The 24,995-nt window shown below is 39.3% G+C and overlaps 3 long non-coding RNA genes across 3 annotated transcripts in view; all 3 read right to left on the reverse strand.

Moving 5' to 3' along the window:
* LOC148164387 (uncharacterized) overlaps window positions 1-20,268 on the reverse strand; it is a 49,592-nt gene extending 29,324 nt beyond the window's left edge. Inside the window, exons 1-2 of the long non-coding RNA XR_015768258.1 lie at window positions 20,022-20,268; window positions 18,965-19,009 (exon numbers count right to left, since the gene is read on the reverse strand). This is a non-coding gene — a long non-coding RNA (uncharacterized LOC148164387). The remainder of the gene's footprint in view (window positions 1-18,964; window positions 19,010-20,021) is intronic.
* A 1,185-nt stretch (window positions 20,269-21,453) lies between these two features.
* Window positions 21,454-22,473, reverse strand: LOC114211861 (uncharacterized). The gene is made up of 3 exons (XR_003609853.2): window positions 22,275-22,473; window positions 21,752-21,905; window positions 21,454-21,537 (listed from the first exon to the last, which is right to left on the reverse strand). It is a non-coding gene; the product is annotated as an uncharacterized LOC114211861 (long non-coding RNA).
* Window positions 22,474-24,551: 2,078 nt separating this feature from the next.
* The window catches only part of LOC148164388 (uncharacterized), a 31,402-nt gene continuing 30,958 nt past the window's right edge, over window positions 24,552-24,995 (reverse strand). The window contains exon 3 of the long non-coding RNA XR_015768259.1: window positions 24,552-24,635. This is a non-coding gene — a long non-coding RNA (uncharacterized LOC148164388). The remainder of the gene's footprint in view (window positions 24,636-24,995) is intronic.

Below are 24,995 nucleotides of genomic sequence, written 5' to 3' on the forward strand. Positions count from 1 at the left end.
TACACAGCACTAAAAAGGAAGACATTACTGCTACACCAATGACAAAAATGGAACCCAAAACATACTGATGAGTAGAGAACAGACACCAGACAGAATTTACTGTCTGATTTCACTTATATGAAGTTCAAGAAAAGGAAAAATTAACCTATGAGGATAGAAATCAGAATGGTCGGTATCTGCAGATGGTGTGTATTGACTGGAAAGGGCACGAGGAAGCCTTTTGCGGTGTTAAAAAGCTGTATAACTTGATCCTAGTGGTGATTACCAGGCATCTACATTTGTAAAAATTCAGCGAGCTTTGCAACTTAAAATTTGTGTACTTTTTTGTATACATGTTATACCTGAATAAAAATAAAATAAAAAAAGCTGAGGTAAACAAACAAGAAAGAATCAATGTATCTTATACTTAATACAAGAAAGTTATTGTTGATGATTTTTTGTCAAAGCAATAGACCAAAGCAGCAGATTGAACACATTTCCTGAAAATGTAGACTTAAAAACGTAACAGGCTAGAATAAGAGGTGAACACTTCTAAATCATGAATAAAAATAAATCCACCACAGCAATACTCAACAAATATTACAATGTTTAGTGAAAAGAATAAGACACCAAAAATGCACACAGAATGAGTCCATTCATATAACATTCAAGAACAAACAGATTTAAAGTATGGACATCAGGAACGCATGCTGAGGTGGTAAAGCTGTAGGAACACAGGGAAGCAAGTCTCATTAAGTCAGGAGGGTAATTACCTTAGGCAGTAATAGAATAGAACTTCCCCGTGATAAGGAGGTGATGGAGGAGAGGGGCTTCTGGCATGGTGGTAATGTTATTTCTTGATCTACATGATGAGGACACCCATGTTCGTGTTATTACTATGTTAAATCGTACATGTGTTTAAGCACATCTCTCAATGCATGTTTTATTTCACATAACCAAAGGTTTAAAACAAAGTAAAGATACAGAGGATTTGAATAACAAAAAGGTTCATTCGTTATTACATATATGTTCTTTCTTCATATATAAGTATGAATATTATATTCATAGACACAGTATTATAGATATAAACGCATATGAATTATATAATATACATTTATATGCATGTATGTGTATGTGTGTATGTATGGACCAAACAGAGAAGATGCAACGTATTCAAACGCCTATAAAACTGTTTTCAAAAGTCCATCATGTACTTCACCAGGGATGATTTCATCTTTGCTGCGGATTAGGGGCTGGCTGTGAGTTTCCCATGCTTTCAGTTTCCAAGATGAAGCTCATTTGTGTGTGTGTGGTTATACTGTCATTATTGGGTGTATGGTAGGGGTTGGGAAGACAATTCAGCTTTTGGTTCATATGTTGCCAGGCACAAGGAATCACATCCGTCCACACTTGACATAAGACCACACATTACTCTGAAAGCCTGTACTTTGACCTGGATTCAGTAAGTGAATGGGACTCTGGATGGTCTTTCTTAGGGAACAGTATGAGAAGAAAGGTGCTCTGAAATATTTGGTAGCCAGAGGAAAGAAGTAGAGCAAAGATGGCTAAGAGATCACCAAAAATCTGTGTTCCACTCCCCCCCCCGCCCCAATGGGTAGAGTTATCTCCGAGAGCTGGCTGGTCAGCCAGGAACTACATTTCCCAGTTCCTCTCACCCTTAGTGGTAGTCCTGTGACTAAGCTCTAGTCAATTAAATGTGAACCGAATTGATCACCATACCTTCCAGACCTGATACATAAAGACCCCCACACAGTACTCTATCTATATTCTTTTCACTTCTCAGTTGGCTGGAATGGAGGTGATCCCCCAGGGTGACCTTAAAAATTACTTGTTGAAGAGAGAAAAGCTCCTTACAGCCCAGGTTCCTGAATAACTGTATGGATGCCGGTGACGCCCTCTAAACTTTTCACCTACACAGTACTCTTATGTGAGCCATAGTATCCGAGCCATCATTCATTTTGGGTCTATTTGTTAGCATAGGTAGGCTACACTAATTAGTGCAGGGAACAATTATAGTACCTACCCCACAGTGTGGTTGCAGAGCTTAAATGAAATCATGAAAAAAAGAAACTTAGCACAGTGCCTCACACATCATAAGTGCTGTGTGTGTGTGTTAGCTTAGTAAGTACCCAGGAAATTATGACAAGGACTTTAGGGTCTTCAAAATGATTAAGTTTCAGGACATGAGCTCTTGAAAATAAAGGAAAGTGATTGATGACAATCTACTCAGTCCATTTCTTCCAGGTAATCACTCCTTCCTCCTAAGAATCCTCTGGGCCTGGGCATATGAGTAGCACAGTAGGGCGATCCAAGCACATTTGAGCAAGAAAGCTGTGAAACAAGCTCAATATGCTAACCATCAGGGACAATGATGAACCAGCTGGAGGCTCTGAGATGAGCCCCTAACATAAGTGAACAGAAAGAAGGGACTCATATGTAAATACGTGTGCAAAGGTAAGGTTTTTTCCTGCATTTTCCTTTTTTGCTTGCAGCGAGCACATGTGTGCACACACATACACACACACACTGACATACAGATAGATTGCTGCACTGCAAAGAGTATTGGTGATTTTATCGATGGGTCTCTCAAATCATCACTAAAACAAAAATAAGCTGTTCCCTTCACAGCTGGAGTCAAATGGAGTGATGACAGTTGTCTCACCCTTCTTTGATGATAAATGAGCCCTCCCCTGCTTACTCGGGTCCTTGACCCAAATTCACAGTTATTCCAGTGACCCAGGCAGATCTTTGGGAAGAAAAAAAGCCACACTCACAAAGGCCTAATGAAGCTTGTCTCAACTATTACTATTGTACCCTGTCATTCTAACTATAATTGATTTGCTAAGGTAGCTTTTTTTTTATAATCAGCCTAGCAGACAAAAATACCTAATATAAATTAAACACATCTCTCTCTCTCTCTGTCTTGGTCTCTCTCTCTCTGTTTTTCACATTTCACCAGCCCTACTACACCATGTTTATTTTAAACTTTCTATGAGACTTCACATTCTCCTCTTTTATCTTGGAAGTAAGCAAATAAGTGTCTGGCCTTTAAGAAGGTCTTTGGTAAAAGGATCTTAGAATCATGTAAAGAGGACTTCATTCCCTCAACAATCTTTGTCATAAGGCACAAATTTTGGTTGATTGACGGTGACTGTCTAGAATCCTCTCTGAAAATGGTTTGGAAACCACATCAGAGCTTAGTAGGAAAGAATACCATGATGAAGTAAGCGAGTGCGGTGGCGTGTTAGAATATATTCCATGTATTTATCCTCCCTAGGAGTTAAAGTAGAATAATAGAAAATTTCCAGAAAGCAAGATACCTAGCCTATTGTGTAGACACAGATACAAATACAGGAATAGCTATGTAGATATTTAGAATCTGAATCCTTTAAGGAAGATAATACAACCACATTTCAAAGCACGTTCCCTGAAACTGCTTATACTTATTGGTTGTTTCCCACAACAATCCACTTTAAATTCCTTGTGTTGCAAGACACAGGGATAAAATTAAACAACTTACTCAGGGAAAAAGGGAACAAGAGCTCTGAGAAGTAAGGGCCCAAGATTTCTAGGTTCTTTTCAAGATCCAAACTCCCTGAGAGATCCTCGAGCCTGAGATTCTCCTGGAAGCCATGTGCTTTGTGGTTCCCTAGATGTCTTTCTTCCACAATGGAAGGCTGTGTGTTAACAGCCTGTAGTAACAAGACTCCATTATTGCCAGAACATAACATCTCAAAGGGACTCCTAGCTACCCAGAGGTTGCAGAGAGTTCCATTTAGCACCATCTTTGTGAGGCGTGAACACCTGACACAGGATGAAAGTGGAGGAACCGGCCCTGGGGAGGAAGGGCTTTTTCCCTTTCAAGTTTCTGAACTCTTCTAGGTCTGTGGAGGTCCAAACCACAGAACCAAGGAAACTCAAAAGGAAAGCAACAAAAGGAGCTACAAATCAAAAGCGCCCTATCCAATGTACAGCTCCCGCTGTTCTGCTTTCATTACACACCAGCGTCGTGTGAATGGATAACAGCACCTCAGCCTCCTCATACAAAGTCAACACACTGTATTGAGGAGTGTGTACAACTTGCAAAGGAGCAGACTGGCTGCTGGCTAAATTCTCCAGTCCTTTTCAATCTCTCTCCAAGCTTTTTTTTCTCTGTGGGGCTGGAAGCTGGGGAGTTTTCTTTGTCTGGTTACTATTAGGTTCCTTTGGGATCTTTAGGAATACCATAGACCCCATTGCTGCCACCACCCATCCCCATATGGCCATGCACTCCCTGAGAACTGTCCCATAATTGGGACTTTTCTTTGCCCACCTACCACACATGTCCTCTTCCTTCCTCTGGGTCCCACCCTGCCACTAATTCTTTAAAGGTATTTATGTTAGCCAAAGCTCTCTGGGTTGTAGGAAACAGAAACTCACTCCAACTAATAGAAGGAACTTCCAGACATCATGTAACTAAGTTAGCTCAGAAAAATAAAGCAGGATCCAGGTTTTCTAGGGCCCAGAGCTTCAATAATAGAGAAAGGGTGTCTCTTTAATTTCTTTAATTTCAAATGCAAAATTAGGTATGCAAGTGAGTATCAAAAAGAGAAATCACAGCAAACTGCAAACTTTTAAATGTTGACAAATGTCACAAATATGACAAAACCCAGAAAAAATATCCTAATGTTTTTGTTAATTAACTGGCTGATAACACTTCTGTAATAACTTTTATTGGCTTGCTCTTTGATCACCTCCCCATATGACAATAATTTTTTACTATAACTTTCAAGGGAATAAAAAGGTAGTTCAAGTCTTTCTTCTAGCATAGCAATCAAAATTCATTACTGAAGGTGGGATGCAGAAAACAATCAACATCACACACAGGTGTACTCCGGTCTGTCCTGACTCTTTTAAGACAGAAACTCTGACAAATTATAGTTTGCATGATTCACAAAAGGAAAAAAAAATATGGTGCATTTAAATTGTCTAAATTACATAATCAAACATATTCCACCACACTTCCATTTTGATTAAACATCAATAAGAACTGAATCCTCTTCTTATAATTTTCTATTTCTGATAACTTAAATGTACAAAATTCTTTCAAGCCTTCCTTCTCCTCCACTCCCCACATGTATTGGATGCTAGGAGCTATCCAGTATGTTCCTATAATAACCAGGTCACACTTTCCCACTGTGTCTTCCCTGCAGGAAATTATGGATGGAGGGGGTAGGGAGAAGAAGTGCAGAGTGGAAGCAGAGAGAGCAGTGTGGAGGCTCTTGAAACCATCTACGCAGCAGACGATGTGATGCAGACTAAGGCAGTGGTGGTAGAGATAGTAAGTGATCAGACTCAGACTTACTTTGACAGTAGAGCCAGTGTGATTTGCCACTTTGGTATGGGAGACAAGAAAATGAAGTTCACGGGCATCTGGCAGGCTGTCAGTGGAGCATGTGACTCTTGATCTCAGGGTTGTGAGTCCAAGCCCCACATTGGGTAGAGAGATTACTTAACAATAAAATCTTCAATGGGACGCCTGGGTAGCTCAGTCAGTTGGGTAACCCACTCTTGGTTTTGGCTCGGGTCATGATCTCGGGGTTCTGGGATGAAGCCCCATGGTAGGCTCCATGCTCAGCACAGAGTATGCTTGGGATTCTCTCTCCCTCTCCCTCTGCTCCTCCTCCTTCTTATATGATCTCTCTCTCTCTCTCTCTCTCAAATAAGTGAATAAAACCATTTGTAATAAATAAATAAAATCTTGAAGAAAATAAAATGAAGTTTAGGATAATGTCAAGTAGATGACCTGACCACTTCCACACAGAATTATTCTGAGCACTAACTGAATGAATGCTTGTAATCATGTCTAGCATGATGCATGGAACAAAACTGGAGCTCAGTAAACATTAGTTAAATCTGAACATTGTTTATATTACTTAAAAAAAAAACCTGAGGAGAATAAATTGTACAGCAGGCCCTATATCACTACTAACTTGACTATTAATGATGACAGCAAGGATCTCTGAAAATTTGCCTCAATGGCCCCTGCAAATCTGCTGAAGACAAGACAGGATAACAACCCAGGCAAATATTTAAAATAAGATATTGCCCCAAAAAGCGCATAGAGCACAATCCTGTATTTACCTAGGTAAACACAACTTACACAAAAGAGGATATCTAGGGTGGTCACTTCAATGCAAATGAGGAGCTACCAAAGTCTAATTCTGACAAAACACGCTGGGGATTTTGGATTACCATCCACGGTGACCTCAACCCTCAGCCCTACACCTTTTTTAATTCCTATTGGCTATCCAGCTTTGAAATTATACACTTGTAGGCTATGATTTTTAATTTGAGAAATTATTTTTATTAATTTACTATATTTTGATTATTAATATTTTTTAAGTAAGCTCCATGCCAAATGTGGGACTTGAACTCACGACCCTGAGATTAAGAGTTGCATATCTACTGGGGCACCTGGGTGGCTCAGTAGTTAAGCGTCTGCCTTTGGCTCAGGTCATGATCCCAGAGTCCTGGGATCGAGCCCCACATCAGGCTCCCTGCTCTGTGGGAAGCCTGCTTCTCCCTCTCCCTCTCCCACTCCCCCTGCTTGTGTTCCCTCTCTCACTATGTCTCTGTCTGTCAAATAAATAAATAAAATCTTTTAAAAAAAAAAAGAGTTGCATATCTACTGACTGAGCCAGTCAGGAGCCCCTAATTTGAGAAATTCTCATTTCAAATCCATACATTAAATGGAACATTAATGGGGCCTGTGGGTGTGTCTGGGTGGCTCAGTGGGTTAAGGTCATGATCTCAGGGTCCTGGGACCGAACCCAGCACCAGGCTCCCTGCTCAGTGGAAAGCCTGTTTCTGTTTCCCTCTGCTCCTCCCATCTGCTTCTCTCTCTCTCTCTCTTTCTCTCTCATTCTCTCTCAAATAAATAAATAATCTTTGAAAACAAAAAAAAATTAAAAAAATAGGGGGCACCTGGGTGGCTCAGTCGGTTAGGCATCTAACTTGATCTCAGCTCAGGTCATAATCTCAGTGTTGTGAGATCAAACCCCACATTGAGCCCTACATCAGGCTCCACACTGGGCATGGAGCCTGCTTAAGATTCTCTCTCTCCCTCTGCCTCTGCCCCTCTCCACTGCCCCCTCTAAAATAAATAATACATAAACAATGAAACATTAATATTTGTACTACATCATTTCACCATTTACTTAAAATTTGCACAATATAAGATCTTATTATACAACAAAATATTTCAAGCGGGTAAGGATTTGAAAAAAGCCAACCAGCTTTGCCATAATAGAGGGTACCGAGTGTTTGAAACGTGAAAAGGTCACTAATTCCTAACTTAGAGGTTTTTTCATCTAGTCCGTGGCCGAGAGAGTAGCTGCACCCCCCAAAAAAGAAGAGTACAGGAGAGATGGAGCCCATGAAAAGGTAATGGGCAGAAGACAATCGTACCAAGATTACATTCCATAAAACAGAATTGGCAACATCTGCTCAATCTACTGTAGATAAACAGTGAACTATTTTCCATCTCATTAACTAAGAGGATGAGGTATTAAATAAACCCCAGGGGCCTCATGCTTTGTTATCACGGTTAAGGCTTGGCCCAGACTTGCTGCATTAGCTAATCTTTGTAATGGTTTACAATCTAAAATCTTACACAATTTCTCTCTCTCTCTCTTTCTCTCTTTCTTTCTCTCTCTCTCTCTGACACATACACACACAAATCCCAAATGGCTTAAAACCAAAAGTTCCTGCTTAATCTGACTGTCTAATTACTAGTCACTTAGCTTAAATTATTAACCATGTCTTCAACTGTGATATATGATACCTGTAGGTCTCCAAACAGGATTCTAATAGAATTATCTAATTCTATTAAACTGCAAACAACTGCCCATTAAATATTTATTAGCCAGCTTGCATTCATTGAAGATAGATTGGAGTGTCAGCAAACCTCTGGGTTCCCTCTTTCTGGAGCTTTGTCACACAGAAGGTTCAGCCAAACCAGCTCATCAGAATGATGCCTATTGATCAACTGCCAATTACCTATTTAATTGAAATCAGTGGGGAAAAAAAAAGTTTAGAAGAACTTACAAGGTACGGTACGGATTTTTTTTCTAATACTTGGTTAAATAAGTACATTGGTTAAAATCTAGCTAACTTGATTGTAAACACTTAAGGTTTATTTTACCAAGGGGAAAACTGCTAGGACTTAAATAATTAGATTTTCTTTTTCAGATTGGTGAATTGTATTTTTAATGAAGGAGTTGAAGAACTGTCAATTTTATCCACCCAGGAGAGATGCTTTTTGATGCCAGGCTTTCAGGCTAAAATGTCTTCTTTCTTAAAGCCATATGAAAGATAACCTGACACCTTTGGCAGACAGCACTCCTTCAGATGGTAAGCATGTGGGCAGTTTTAGACAATTAGATTATGCAAGATGGCAAGTGTTCATTCACTAAAAATGCAAGAACCATCTGGATTTTCCCAGAGGATCTGGAGAAAATGAACAAGGAAAGTCACTCCTCTAAACGAACCTCTTTAACATGAATTGTTCAAAACCCAAACTGTAAATCAATTCTTAATAGCAAAAGGCCATCATAAAGAATAAGAAGGAGAGGAATGTCATCTGACTCTTGTTCAACTAACTTCTCAATAGTCAGAGAAAGGCCAAAGAAAAACAGGAATTGCTGTAGCATATAATCAGTAGTGGTATATATTTTTGCTTCCTGGTTGCTGTAATTAAGGATTCAACTTCAGACAACCACCTTATAGGTTGATCTTGAGAAGATACTACTGTCTGGAAGCAAAATAATTAAGACAGACATGAAAATCAGCGCTAGGAACCTCTAGTCATTAAAAACAAAGCAATGGGGGGAAAAATAAATCGTGTTACATTCACACACTGGTATAAAGTATTGCAATGCAAATGGATAGACTATAGCAACATAGAAAATGGATTAATTTTGTAGACATCATGTTGAATGAAAAAGCCAGACACCCCCCAAAAACAGAACATATTCTGTATGATTAAATTTATATAAAATTCAAAAACAGGCAACATTAAGCTATGTTTTAAGTAAAATAATAGTTACCTTTTGGAGTAGGGAAAAGGGTAGTGATTGGGGAGAATTTTGGAGTGCTTTCTATACCTGACCTACAAGTTAGTTACAGAAATCTAGTCCCTTTGGAAAAATGTTTGCACTTTTCTTAATGTATGTTATTCTTCAATAAAAAGTTTACTTGCAAAAAGTAAAGCAACAGAGCAATTTATTTGTGTGTCCTTAGGCAAGTCACTTATCTCTGAACCTCCAACTTTCCATCATGTGTAAAATAAGCAGTTGGACAAGATAGTCTTCAGATTTCTTTAGATTTCTTCAGATTGCAAAAATGCTTTGATACTACAAAAGATCACTTGTCTCACAAGGACAAATTGGATCAATAAATCTACACTGATATCAACCTCATTTTGGCAGTTGAATATATCCCTCCTCCCTTACCCAGTTCTTCAATCTTTACTTCAATAGTAAAAAGCAAGTTTTTTGGTAGCATATGTACATAGAGAATCCTCCCTCTAGATAAATAGATAGATATATATAATGAGAGAGAATTTTTTTAATAAAATAAAGCTAGACAAAAGGAGAGATGGGGAACTATCTCACTCTCAAAAACCTGCCCCTCGAGTTTCTTTCAGCTCCTCATTCACATAGAAATATTTAATCTTTGAGATATTTTATCCCAAGAGAGTCTGTAGTTCTGAAATCAGACAGGAATGGACTTTATAGGAACGTAAAAAAAAAAAAAAAATCTGCCCTAAAATGTCTTTAGCACAACTACCTAAGAACCCAACGTTCCCACCATTAGAGGATATTCTTAGGTTGATCAGCCCTTTACCTCACAGAGAACTGGCTTCTAAAGACATGAGATGTAGAAAACAAGCTTTGTGCTTCACAAAGAGATCACAAGCCTAGCACGTCTCTAGAAGAGAGGATGCTGACATTTGGTACCCAGACGGCACTTCCTGACCAGCCCAGAACCAAAAATCAAGAGAACATGGTAAGGGCATGGGGGCCAGGGATCCTCCCACTACTCATTCCCACAACTAACACCAACTTATTGCTGATTCTCCTCATGTTTACACACACACACACACACACACACACACACAAATCCTTGTGAATTTCACCAAACAATAAGAAAATAAAATTCCACTAAAGGCCTCCTTTCCCTAAACAACCATAAGTCAACCAAATAAACTGTTCACTTTTTAAACTATTAGTTATATATAGAATACTATAGGAGGACTGCTGAAAATTGCCTTCACTCACTGTAGAAACCAAAGCATAGATCTCTCTGCTCGTGGAGTTCTATAAGGAAATATTGGAGATTCATCAGGGAATGAACAAATGTCACCAATTCACAACCAAAATAATGGGCAGAAAAAACCTAAATCCCCCATGTATGAAATATTACAACTTTTAAATTCCCTAGTAGCGTATATCTTAAAAGGACAAAATAAAGTACAAATCAGGAATTGTTCTTGGAGGAATATTCCTAGATCATATTGTCAGGAAACAGATAATATGTCATTTCTCCTTAGCTCTGAGGGAGAGTAGCAGTGTCTAGAGAATATGCAATGAGCAAGTTACCTGCTGCTGTCTTTTACAAATCTTAAACAGAAACCAAAAGCAGTTTGGTTGGTTTTTCTTAATAAGGCACATGCATCTCCAGAGAACACATCCTCACCAGGCAAAAGCTGCCTCAAAATGTCTTTTCATGCCTTCCCAGCTGGGACCGGGGTTTTGCTCTCTCCTTTAAAGGCAAAGGGCTCTGCTACACAACTGGGGAAAAGGGCAGAATTACATTTGAAGGAATTAGTTTAGGTGTCAATATGCTTCTCTGAACTGTAAAAACATAAGCAATTGTGCAAATACTACTTAACTTGTAAAAAACACCACTGACCTCAGCCCAGTACAGAAAGATGCTGTGGTAAAACAGGCTTTTCCACCCCTACAAAGTAGGAGCAAGTTGGGAGAAGAGACAAGAACACAAACAAGGAAGTATAAGAGCAGAACTAGAGTTGTGACTGCGGCCAGAATCATTCCCTGAAGAATTCAGAGCTGCACAGATGCTGAGGTTCACCAAGATGCTACTCCTGTGGCCATCCCTGAGGACTACTGTGCCTGAGATTTCTAGTGTCCCACCCCACAACTATTTTTCTATAATAATACAAGTCTTTTCTGCATACGAATGCCAGGTTAAAGACTACGCTTCTCCGTTTTCCTTAAAGTTAGGCGTGGCATGTGACCAGGTACTAGCCAACGGGAAGTATGAATAGAAAGAAGTGGCTTGTGCAACTTTCTGGTCACATCCTTAAAAAATAAGACACATGAAGTTCTACTGTTCTTTCTTTCTTTCTTCCCCCTTGCTGGAAATCAGACATAGTGAAGGCGCATGCTAAGAATGGAAGAGCTGCTGAAGGTGCTCAGAAGCTGCTTGGTCCTCACACCATGGATCCACTGTGTAAGTCCTTACACTTACTCGGCAGCCAAACCAATATCCTAAAATTCACAACACCAATTGCTACTGGGATCATTTCTTCACCATCCTCTGTCCCATTGGAGTGATGATTATTTCTGCCCCAGAGGTTGCCCAGTGCCCTCATTAAGCATGGATGATCCCCCACTTAACAATCCGGCACAATGGCAATCTCACCCCACAATTACTACCAAGAATGTGGGGTTAACACAGACAACTTGCAAGGTCATGGTAGTTTGAATCAAGAGCCCTGTCCTAATCAAAGTGGGGCCATGATGAACCAGTTTCAAATCACCCACAGAACCTGGGCAGCAGGGCTATAATACCTCTGATGACAGCTCAATAGCCTTTTTTCTCCAGCTAGGAAATTTGAGGGGTGAGCCTGAGCAGGGTCACCTAAATAGATTGCACCTGCCAAGACCGGGTGATGGAATAAATGAGTGCATGTGGAATGGAAATTAGGGGGCCAGACCTAAAATAAATTTAACAGATTGCCTCCTCTTTAAGTGCTCCTTTTAATCAGCTGATTTCATGAGACTTTGCTTTGCAGAGGAGGAGATGTGACTCATGAGCATGCTTGCCAGAGACAGATGCTTGTGGGTTTTGTTGTTTTTTGTTTTTTGTTTTTTTAAAATTCTATCAGACAGGGATCTGCAAGAAATTTAGATGAAGAGAAAGGCCAATGATAAACATGATTTGAATCAAAGCAGATTTGGGGGTAAGATATACAAAATTTTTATAGACTCACAGTTCCTAAAACTATGTTCAAAGACATAAAAATAAAAGGCGAATCAGAGTTTTACAAATAAAGGACCTTAGAGATCACCTAGTTCAACTCCGTTTTCCCAAATAAACACTTAACATAGTATATAACACACAGTTGGCTATCAAATATATTTTTTCTAGTTGTTGAGTAAATGATTGCCTTACTAGAAAATAAGAGAGAACAGTGATTCATCCAAGATTACACAAGAAATAATCAGGTAAACTAAGATGTCTCAACACCAAGCTCAACACATTTTCTATGCTGCTTTCTCTCATTATGTAGCATAGTCCTTTTCATTTTTTAAATTAACCCCAAATTCCATGCACACACTTTCCTTTTCCTGGTGTCTCTATCAGTTAGGATAATTCTAGCTGTAGGTAACAGAAAACTTAGCAAAAGTAGCTTAAGTTAGAAGAGTATTTTACTTTACAGAAACCCAGAGGTGAGTTGTCCCAGGGTTGATGCTGATGGCTCAGCATCATCAAGGACCTAAGAATTTTCCATCTTTCTACTTTCCCATGTTCATGTGTTGCCTTCATTTAGGGCCCTATTTTCTCATGGTTGCCAAATAGTTGTAGCATTTCTTTTTATCTTCTATGAAAGCATTCAAGCCAAAAAAAAAGGGACAAGGGTAAAAATGTCTTCCTTTTCACACCACTCTATTAATAAAAAGAAAAATTGTTCCCCAAGGTGCCTGGGTGACTCAGTCGATTGATTAAGTCATGCTCCCAGGGTCCTGGGATCGAGCACCGCATTGGGTTTCCTGCTCAGAGGAGAACCTGCTTCTCCCTCTCCCTCTGCAGCTTGCCCTGCCTGTGTGCTCTCTCTCTGTCAAATAAATAAAGAAAATCTCTAAACAAAAGAAAAAAGAAAAATGATTCCCCAAACCTTCAACATACTTCCCTTTATGTCTCACTACCAGAAATAGATCACATGCTCACCAATCACTGGCATAAAGATGTGAGATAGAGATAACTGGCTTAGGCCAATCATGATTCATCTACGGGAGCTGGGCACATTCTATCCCAAACAAATATATTCACAAGGAAGAAGAGTAAGTGGCTACCTCAAGACATCTATGATATTTTGCCACATCCACAGATTGCCTTGGCAGGTCTACTCAAGACTAAGCCCGAAGGTATTATATCCCACCAATGTTAGATATAGGAGTATAAATTCAACTCAACAAACATTTGTCAATCACTTTCCATTTACCAGTCTCCACGCAGACCCTGCAACTAAAGCAACAAATAGAACTGTTACTTTTCTTACCCTCAGGGAGCCCACTGAAGAATGGCAGATGAAGACCACTAAATAGGCTATTACAATCCAATATGATGTGTGTTCTCATGGGGAAAGTGCCCACACATATGGAATAATAAAGAAGATATAACTAGCCCACATACGGATGGTCGGGGAAGGCTTCCAAGAGCAGGTGTCATCAACAGAATAAGTAAAAGCTAGCATGGAGATGTTATGGGACAATCAGAGTTTGTTCCAGATAGAAGTTTCAGAATAAGCCAGGTGCAAGAGACAAATGAGAATATGATGAATCTGGAGGCTGGAGGGAAAAAAAATTCAGTATGACTAAACCACTGAACATAAGGCAGAGAGATCAACTGAGACTAAAGAGGTAAGAGTTGGTATTCGAATTAGCCTATTTCAAGTTTTTGCCAGTTTGCTAAAGGATCTGCCATGACAGCTGTAGGTGGAGTCACAGGTGTAAAAACAACTAAAAGGCAGCAAGCACAGAGGCGACCTCCCCAGAGGAAATGGATCACGACACTGCTACTTGGTGACTCGCAATTCCCTTTGCCGATTTTCCATCTATTGAGGCTATTACAGACCAGGCTGAAAATAATGTACCAGTTCAGAGTGTCAACAGCTCTCCAGCAGAAGGACTAGTGTAGGTAATGAGTGTGCTTTGACAGCCCAAGGTCAGATATTTAACAATATTCCAGAGTTTAAGTATGATACACTAAGCGCTGTTTTAGCTCCTAACTTGAAAGGCTCACAGCTGCTAATATTTACAGAAATAGGAAGCAATTACAGTTCGCTGCCACAGGAGGAACTTAAATAATTTAAGACTCATAATGCCTCTGATTCTTTTCAAGCCATCTCTTCTCCAGAACCAGCTGCTTCTAGCACTCAGAAAGACCTCTGTTCAGAAGGCAGAGTCGTCCTGATGCACAGCACTGCTTTTGCTTGCCCAAAAACTCAAGCACACAGCTTTTTGGCATCCACAACATTTCTCCCACATTTGTACTTCATCTCTGGAAAGGGCCCCCTTTCTCACCAGCAATGAAACTCCACAGCCATCTGCCTGGGCTAATCTGGGTAAACTGGCATGATCAGAGAGAACCATAATGTAATTTCACAAATTAAACTAATTTATTTCAGTAGCCATTTTCATGACATGGATGTGGTAGGACAAGAATAGAGAAGAAAGGGGAATGGGGGAGAAATTGAACACGTTCAATGCCAAACAGAAGAAAGTCAAATTTCAAGTGCCTAAAGTTAACATGTGAACTACCCCCAAGAGTCTCTTCTTCTGATTCCATTGTGAATTCAGCACTTTCCCCCAGGGGTCAACAAGCTGATGAGTGGCATAAGAAAATGTAGACAATTGTAAAATTTTTTTTCGTTGAAGTTTAGATTGAAGAGCTTCTGATATCAACCTCTCAAATGATCTTTGCAAGAATTAGAGAATACAGAGGTGTCTGCTCCCATATAAAATTCTAAAATATGACCAAGAACATTGGGTTCCACAATCTTACATTTAACATCACAGATTTTCCTGGAAGGACATCAGGCTAGAAGGGAAGGAACATATTTTCTGGCGCCCAATATATTAGCTTTTAAATCTCAGCTCTACCCATTTGTGGCTCCCAACTCTGGCTGGTTAGTCCATGTTTCTGAGCCTCAGTTTCTGCATCTGCAACATGGAGATGATCTTATAAATAAGTATTAATCAGAATTAAATTATGGTAAATGAAATAACTTGGACAAAGAACCTAATGGTGTCTAGGCTATAGAAAGCATCCAATGAAGCCTGGCGCTATCCCTTCTCTCCCAATACCTGCTCTTCCATTTCTCTCATCAGGATAATATATATACCTTTCCAGTGTCTGTAGTGTTTAGGAGAAATGCTAATCAGTTCCTCCTGTCTGTTCCTTGAAAAATACAATAAAGAAACACTTTTTTTAATGTGTTGAATTGTGTTCCCCACAAAATTCGTGTGTTAAAGTCTCCACCTCAGTACCTCACGATGTGTCCTTATTTGGAAGTAGAGTTGTTACAAATGTAATTAGTTAATTTAAGGTCATTCTAGAGTAGGGTAGGCCCCTAATCAATACACCTGGTATCCTTTTTTTTTAAAAGAGTTATTTATTTATTATTTGTTTGTTTGTTTGTTTGGTGGGGGAGGGGCAGAGGGAGAGAGAATCCTGAAGCAGTCTCCCTGCTGAGCATGGAGTCCCACAGGGCTTGATCTCAGGACCCTGAGATCATGACCTGAGCCAAAATCAAGACAGTACCCCCATCCGGTATCCATATAAAGAGAACACCATGTGAAGAGACAGGCAGGCCCCCAAGGAGAACATCATGTGAAGCTGTAGGCAGAGATCTCAGTGATGCAGCAAAAGCCAAGAAATACCAAAGATTGCCAGCAACCCACCAGAAGCTAGGAGAAAGGCATGGAATAGATCCTTCCTCATGGCCCTCAGAAGGAATCAACCCTGCTGACATAGGTTTCTAACCTCTAGAACTGTGAGATAATGAGTTTCTGTCATTTAAGCTGCCCAGTTGGTGGTACTTTGTTATAACAGCCCTAGTACTAATACAGACCCACTGCTAAAGTTATTTTCTGTCAATGTACACATTAATAACTTTCACCACCACAACATTTTTTATAGGTTGTCAATGACTTTAGGTCTTTTGGGTAAACATTCAGTTATATACTGTGTAAATAACATGGCTGACTTGGACAATTCTGGCTGGCTGAGAACACAGAGGTCCTTAATACATTGCCTCCTTAGTCCTAAAGCACTTTGAATAAGAGGATTCATTGGCTCCGTCTACCTGTTTTTCTTTCCCCTAGATGTCAAGCTCTTTGAAAGCGGTGAAACTGTGTCTCATTCACCTTCATATCCCCAGCAGAGAGATGTGGAAGAGGCATAACATTCGTTGAACACCTTACTTTTTCCTAAGTACTTAAAACAGTTCCACAAACTGATCTGAGCGACTGCCATGTGCCAGACCACTTCCTCAAACCCGGAGAGAAAGGCATCAATGTCCCCATCTTATAAAAGAAGAAATTCAGTTCAGAAAATTAAGATTAGGGCACCTGGGTGGCACAGTGAGTTAAGCCTTTGACTCTTGGTTTCGGCTCAGGTTGTGATCTCAGGGTCATGAGACTGAGTCTCGCATCAGGCTCCGCGCTAAGCACAGAGTTCGCTAAAGTTTCTCTCTCCCTCTCCTCCTCCCAGCCTTGTGTGTTCTCTCTCTCTCTAAAATAAATAAATAAATCGAAAGAAAGAGAGAGAGAGAGAGAGAGAGAGAGAGAGAGAGAAAGAAAGAAAGAAAGAAAGAAAGAAAGAAAGAAAGAAAGAAGAAAGAAAGAAAGAAAGAAAGAAAGAAAGAAAGAAAGAAAGAAAGAAAGAAAGAAAGAAAGAAAGAAAAAATTAAGATTAAAAAATAGAAAAGAAAATTAAGATGAAAATGGCAAAACCTTTTTTTCTTTTTTATTGTATTTTGTGACATGATTTCAAGAAATCCAAAATATGAATCTAATGTACATGCTATCTTGGAGCTTGGACTCAGAGAAGCCAAGAAAGAATGAGAAAAATTGTCATCTCCCCAATAAATTTATTGTTGTCATCTCCCCAATAAATTCCCATAAATAAACCATACATTGTAAATAAACCACAGTGAGGACCCAGTGCTGACCCTGAGCAAATGTGAGTAAAATCTAAACTACAGTTACTTCTTAGAAGAAAAGTCTGACCCAGAAAGACTCAACCCCCTTCTAAATTATTTAACATCTATTAATTGTATCCTGTGAACTAAAATATTAAATTAAAATGATGCCCTACCTTTTCCTCTTTAACATATGAGAGTGTAGCAGATAACTATGCTAAAACCAAATAGCTGGATCAAATTCATATGTATATGTAGATCAAATCCAGATAGATGATAGAAAGATAGATCAAATCTATATACGAATGCAGATATTACGGGAAAATATTAAATCCCCTCAAAAATCTGAATACTTTCTCTCAAAACAGTGTATTAAGGGAAAGTATTTTTCTCTACCTTTGACAGGTTTCTGGCAAGATTTTTTTCACTTTTTTTGGAAGTTTGGTGTTGTGATATTTTCCTCTCAAGACACATACACAACAAACATATTCGCTGTAAGAAATAAGGAGCAACCCTGAATATCAAGACTACTTGCATCCCCAGCCCCTACTAATTTTCTGATCCATAAAGATCCAAACTTTTCTGATAACTTGGGACCAACCTGGACCCATGAGTGCTTGATGGCTATGGTGTAAATATTTGTATCCTTCCCCCCAAATTCATATGTTGAAATCTTAACCCCCTACGATGATACTGGGAGGTGAGGCTTTCGGAGGTGCTTAAACCATGAGGGTGGAGAACCCATGAATAGGATTAATGCCTTATAAAATAGGCTCCAGAGAGATCCCTGACCCCTTCTACCATGTGAGAACACAGCAAGAAGGCACTGGCTATAAACCAGGAAGGGGACTCTCACCAGAATATACCCATGTTGGTGTTTGGATCTTGAACTTCCCAGCCTCCAGGACTTTGAAAAACAAATTTCTGTTGTTTATAAGTTACCCAGTCTGTGTTACTTTGTGATAGCAGCCCAAATGAACTAAAACACTGACAAACCTTGACAAATGCCCTCTGAGTTTGACATTTCTTTCGCTCATTTCCCTGACTATTAGTTGGTTTTCAACTCTTTCAAGCTCCTTTTTTAAGGTATTATTCCATGAAGGGGGACAAAGAACCAACTTGACAGGATCCCACAGAAACTTTAAAAAGTCCCTCCGTATCAGGCCCTTGAACCAAATCAAACACTTGCGCTCTTGCCTGCAGCTTTCCAAATCCATTCTCGAGGAACTCAAAGAAAATCTCAACTCTGAACATTCATAGAGAATTGTTGCTAAATTAGCACCAAACTAGATGTTTAATGATTAACTACATGGCCCTTGATAAAATATTCAATCACCGGATCAACCTGGCAGTTATGCCTCGTTTTAGAACACCTCTCAGAAGGGTTGGCAAAGCATAACCAATTTTAGAAACTATCTCCTTCTCTATGGGAAAACACATGTAAGCAATGAAATTCAATATTTATGCTGGGTTCTTTTTCAAAGCAACTGTGAGCTTCTTGAGGAACCCTGTATTTTTTTTTTATCCTAAATACCCGTCACGAGGTTGGCACACCATAGGCTTCCAACAGATGTTGGACAAGACTGACTGACAGAGAAGGTACTGAGATAAGACTAAGGCTAACATCACAGGTGAGCAAAAGTCATCACAAGTATATCTGTTTGCATATCAATTCCCAAAGCTAGTAGAGGTGTTGTTAATGCTTGCCTTGAATAATAAGGCTCTAAGAATATGAAAGTAGTGACTTACCACGCCCAATTCCTCCATGCCAAGATGTAAGGACCTCAATCATTGCTGCAAAACACAAGCACAGTTTAATTTAAAGCAACAACTATAGGAAACTTAAAGCTTAAGCATGTCAACGGAACAATTCACTTCTTTATTTGAAACATACAACATATTTTAATTATTTGCTAATCACTCAATCCTCTCACATATTAGAAGCTTTTGAGTTATGCCAGCATCATCAATAATGCCTGTGCTTTTAAACTTTTCTAAATATGAAAAAATTACACGTGTCCTAGTATAGGGAGGAATGACAGAATGTCCTTGTGACCTGGATTATCTCTCTGCTCTCTGATACTTTTTCTTCCATATCTTTTCATTCAAGATCATATACAACTTTGTTCAAAAATGGGAGTCTATATACTGTTTTATAGTTTTTTTCGCCTTTCTTTGTCTTTCTCTAATGCCTGTGGTTTTTAAAATCAGATTAAAATATTAAGTGATTAGCTAGCAAACATATACTGACAACCACATACTACTTATTTTTCATAAGTAAGGAACAACTGCATGATTTGTACATTTCAACACCCCAGTCAAGCTGAGACAATGTAAGTAGAGACCAATCTCTGTTAGGAAATATATCAAAACCTAAAAGTCAGGTATTATACCAGAGCTCAAGAGATTGTCAACAAAATGTTGAAATTTCTAATATAGGCTGACCCTGGGTGACTCTGATTAACCCAAACCTTTCGCTTACAAGATAAGGAAGAATCTCTATTACTATATCAGCTCAACCAGTTGGGATGTTGACTATCTGACATCAGGGCTGAGAGTGGGGGGAGGAATGAAAGAAAACACTACACATTCAGACACTGTTGTATATCACCAGCAGATTCCCAGACATACTACGGCATACAAGCCCATCAATTATATAAACTCCCAGCAAGTTCAAATAAAACAATAAACAAAGAAAAGGTCATCATATAACAGCAAAGCAAGTCAGGGAAAACAACCACCAGTGTCAGCCAATGCTTGATCCAATCTAAGGCAGAAAATATCAGGAGAGGCGAAGAGTGCTTACTGGCTTTAAATCTTCAGATGGTGCATTTCCTCTGATAGGTGCAGTGTCTAGAAAGACAGTAATCAAAAGTAGTAACCCAGTGGCCCTTTCAACCATGGCTCTCCCTCCCCAAAATGGGTTGTCAATCCTATATGTGAGCTCAGAAGCCTGGAGTTCGTGTTATGGTTTGTGAAACATTAGAATGGGCTCCTAAAACACACACAAAATGTAAATCTGTGATTTACAAATTCTCCATGAGGCCCCCTTTTAGGAAAAAGCAATTTGATCGAAAGCTCAGACCCAGGGGCGCCTGGGTGGCTCAGTCGTTAAGTGTCTGCCTTCGGCTCAGGTCATGATCCCGGGGTCCTGGGATCGAGCCCTGCATCGGGCTCTCTGCTCAGCAGGAAGACTGCTTCTCCCTCTCCCACTCCCTCTGCTTGTGTTCTTGCTCTTGCTGTGTCTCTCTCTCTCTCTCTGTCAAATAAATAAATAAAATCTTTAAAATAAATAAATAAAGCTCAGATCCAGAATGAGTCTCTATCTCAGGTGACATGGCCTGTCTGAAACCCAGGTAAATGATCAAGGCATTAGCAGATTTCAGTTCCAGGTATGAGTCTAACCTCTTCATTAGAAGAGCTTTGACTAGAAAGAAGCAAGGCTTTAAAAGTTGAAGTTATCATATCTTTAAATATTGAGATAAATAATGTATGCTATTAAAATGTTTTTAAGTTGAGGTTGTCAAACTGCTGCTACTAACATATTTTGAGGGCTTTAACTCATATCCCTGAAACCTAGACTTTTGCCTAATTTCCCATGTATACCTTAGTGATAAAAAGTGATGGGATCATCTCATTCCCCTATTTAAAATCTTTCAGTGACACCAAGTCCAAACTTACCATGCACAAATAGGTCCTTCTGATCTGGGCAACGCTCCCCAACAACCCTCAATACACAGGCACATTCAGCCATATGCTGCTACTTACAAATCCCCAATATTGTTTCTCACCTCTTTGACTTGGTCCATGCTGCTCACTTGGCCAGGTAAAAACCTTCCAAAGTCCCCAGACTTCCCTCTACCTCAGCCCGACCTCTTCTGGGCAAACCCTTACTCAGCACTGCTTCGGTAAAACAGAACCACAAAACGGGACTAGCTTTGGAGCTAGCCAACTTGGATTTGCATCCGGCTTCTACTATGCAGTGGTTATTTAACTCTCTGTGCCTTTGTTTCCTCATCACCAAGATGTGAAAAGGAATAATACCTAGAGGTTTGGGGAGGTTTAAATGAAGTGAGACTTTAATCAGGTTGCTTTCCAGAACATACTAAGTGTTCAAAACTATTAGCTATTATCACCATGATCACTATCCTTTAAGATTCCCATTAAAGCTCTTTTTTTTTTTGGTAAAACCCCTTTGCCAAACACAACCTCTCCTCACAAACATACAATTACTTGCTTTTTTTGTTTCATCCACGAAACCTGAACATGCAGTAGTCTGCCCTTATCTGTGGGGGCTACATTCCAAGACCTCCAGAGGATGCCTGAAACAACAGATGGTACCAAACCTTATTATATATACTACTTTTTTTTTCCGATACATACATAATTATGATAAAGTTTAATTTATAAATTATGCATAGTAAGAGATTAGCAACAATAACTTATAATAAAATAGGACAATTACAACAATATACTATAATAAAAGTTATGTGAATATGGTGCCTCTCTCAAAGTACCCATTGTGCTGTAACTCACCCTTCTTCTTGTGATGATGGGAGATGATAAAGTGCTTGTGTGATGAGATTAAGTACGGTGAATGACGTAGGCATTGTGATGTAGTGTTCGTCTATGATATGTCAGAAGAATCATCTGCTTCCAGACCATGGCTGAGCCACAGGGAACTGAAACCCTGTAAGCAAAACCATGGATGGGGGGCGGGAGGGGCACTACCTCTAATGTAGCTCTCAGACTGGATCAAAAGTGTGGGTTTTTTGCATATCTGTTCCCTCCCTGAAAGCTTCTCAAGAACAGGAACCACACCTCATTAATCTTGTATTCTCAGCACCCAGCAGTGCCTGACACACGGGAGATACAAAAATAAATATTAGCTGAATGAATCAATAATTGAATGAGTTCCTAAAAAACCAAGTGGAAACCAAATACCAATCAATCAAATCATGTTTAACTGCACTAAGGAAATCTGATATTCAGAGAAATAAGAAAACTTCAAGGACCAGTAAAATAATGGAAAGCACATGGATTTAGGAGCCAGGCCTACCTGAACTGGAATCCCAACGGCTCCTCCTACAGGCTTTATGACACAGGCCAAGTTATTTAACCTCTGGGAGCCTCTGCTTCCACATCTTTAAGAAAATAACATCACGGGGCACCTGGCTGGCTCAGTCGGAGGACTGTGGGACTCTTGATCTTGGGGTTGTGAGTTTGAGCCCCATTTGGGTGTAGAGATTGCTTGAATAAATAAATAAACTTAAAAAAAAAGACAACCACATCTACTCATTAGGTAAACAATAAATAAGAAGACATAAAACAAAGTAGCAGGGCCTATAAGCAAGGGTTCATTAATTTATTATTTTCCATGATCTTTTATGAAGAACTATTTTTGTAAATGTAATTATTATTCCATTAATCTTTGTGTTAAATGTGTACCTGCTAAAATGGATCACACAACTATACCATCATAGGAGTCAAGTTTTTGTTTTCTTGTTCTGTATTATGTTCTTAAATACCTGGACATACATACTCCATCTGCTGTCTACCAGGGGACCAAATTCATGTATGCGTATACTATGGGCAAGTGTTCTTTGTTTTATGTCAATTGCTGTATTTGGCTTCTGCTCAAACCATTATTTTTAACCTCAGAATTTAAAGGGTACATTAGTAGTCTTTATCTGAGTTTCCAGGAACACAGGTTTTGTTAGACACAGACCTGAGAGTTCTAACAAATATATTCTTTAACATTGCATTACAAATGAATTCACCAGCTCCATATATCTAGGGGAGATAGAGCTGCAAAAAGAGAAGACAGAGCTAAAGGAAATGCACCAGACAAATCTCAACTCTTTTGTTCATTTGACTAGGTCTGACCATGATGATATAAACCCTCCACAGTCATTCAGCTTAAAAAAAAAAAAAAAAAAGATTGACCATTTTTCCTACCAATCAACCTAGAGAATTTACATATAAATGTCAAGATTATCAGATAATCTTATTTATTCCTATAGAAAGAGCATAAATTACTCATGAATTCCAACCAAGTGCACAGGTTTGGTGAGAAAGTTAAAAAAAAAACAGGGTGTGGTAGGGAATAACAGAGTTTCTGATTTCACAAGTCCAGAGCAGCATTCCCAGTTTATCCCTAAGTATTCTTATCTTTCATTGTTGGCACAAGAACAAAGGGTATCAATGTTACTATTCATAAGCAGAGAAATTGTATTAAAACCACCCCAAATCTTGAGACCTACTGGACAGACCTGAATCACATGTAGATATCAATCTGTTCTTTTAACCCCTAAAACCAAATTTTAATAGAACTGCAGGGGTAGCGGAATGGGAAACTGCTACGCTGAGAATGGACAGAGAGTGTCCTCTACCTTGTGATGTCATGTAGCAGCATCCATTGTGTCCATAACAGATGCAGATGTCATTAAAATTAGAAAACACACAATCCTCTGTCAGCTTCCTCCAAACTTAAAAATTCATGATTACTAAGAATGAACAGCCTATCTTTACTACATTCCAAATCATGAGGGCACCAAGAAACACACAGGCTAAGATCTGTGTTTGGCTCATGGGAGGCACAAAAAAGAGGAAAAGCAACTTTGTAAAAGTATCTAAAACTACAGTAGTGTGGCTATTAACAAACGCCCCCAAAATAGAACTTAGGTCCAAAGAAATGCAAATTTATTTAAAGCATAAGCCACAAAATAAGAGAGTTGGCATGTCAACACTACGTACTGAAATTTAATCAAACTAAAAAGAACAGTTGATCTGTCTTCAAGAGAAAGGGAGGGGGTAGTGTGTAATATCTTTAATATATGGATGGCTGGGTAGAGTAAATGACTGTCGTACAGAAGGTTTATCTGTAAACAATGCAGTGAGTCTGGGGTTTTTAACCACAATAAATAGCTGGTTTCAATCAGCTGCAGCTAGCAGGAAATCCATGGCCCATAGGAGCAATTACCCATCTCTTGACTGAAGCACAGGGCAATTACAAGCTACCGAAGTACGCTCACAGTACTGGAGCACTTGACTGTGGTGCTAATGGAACCGGGACAAGAAAGAGTGGTGTGTGGCTACACGTCTCAGCTTCAGCCCCTCGCCAAACCTTTCATACTTCTCTTATCGCACAACACGGCAGCAGAGACAGAGAAACTGTGGTCTGCAAAAGCAATATCAACTACACCCAAAACACAGACATCAGGGTTTTCTCTGCCCTGCATCCCTTATAAGCCCCTCAATTTATTACACTCATCCTAACTTTTCAAAATATATCACGCCTTCATCTGTGGTTTTGTAGATGACACCTTACCTGAGTCTCCTAGTCAGCATTTGGTGCTCATTATCGACTAGATCAGTTAGCCAAATTAGGACTTTTCATCTTAAGGAAGTGAAGAGGAACCTGTCAAGGAAATACATGGGAAAATAATTACTCTTTTATTTCACCATGAAAAATACGTCAACTAGGCATCCTTAGAGAAGTAACCTCTGTAAGATTAGAGAAAGAAAAATAAAAAGATAGTAAGTGGTCTATCAAGTTAACCTTCCAGTCTCATTACATTTATTTCTAACAGGTAACATTTACCGAAGACCTAATGTGCCAAGCATTGTATCATGTGCTTTAAATGCACTGTCACATTTAAGCCTCAAAGTAACCCAAGGTGAATACTGTGATCATCCTCACTTAAAGAATGAGACAATGGAGACTCAGTTTGAGTAATTTCCTCAAGACATCCCACTTAAACACAATGTGGATTCAGGA

Source organism: Eumetopias jubatus, unplaced genomic scaffold (genome assembly GCF_037043125.1).
Source record: "Eumetopias jubatus isolate StellerSeaLion01/CBP00866 unplaced genomic scaffold, mEumJub1_p1.0 scaffold_5, whole genome shotgun sequence".
Classification (NCBI taxonomy): Eukaryota; Metazoa; Chordata; class Mammalia; order Carnivora; family Otariidae; genus Eumetopias; species Eumetopias jubatus.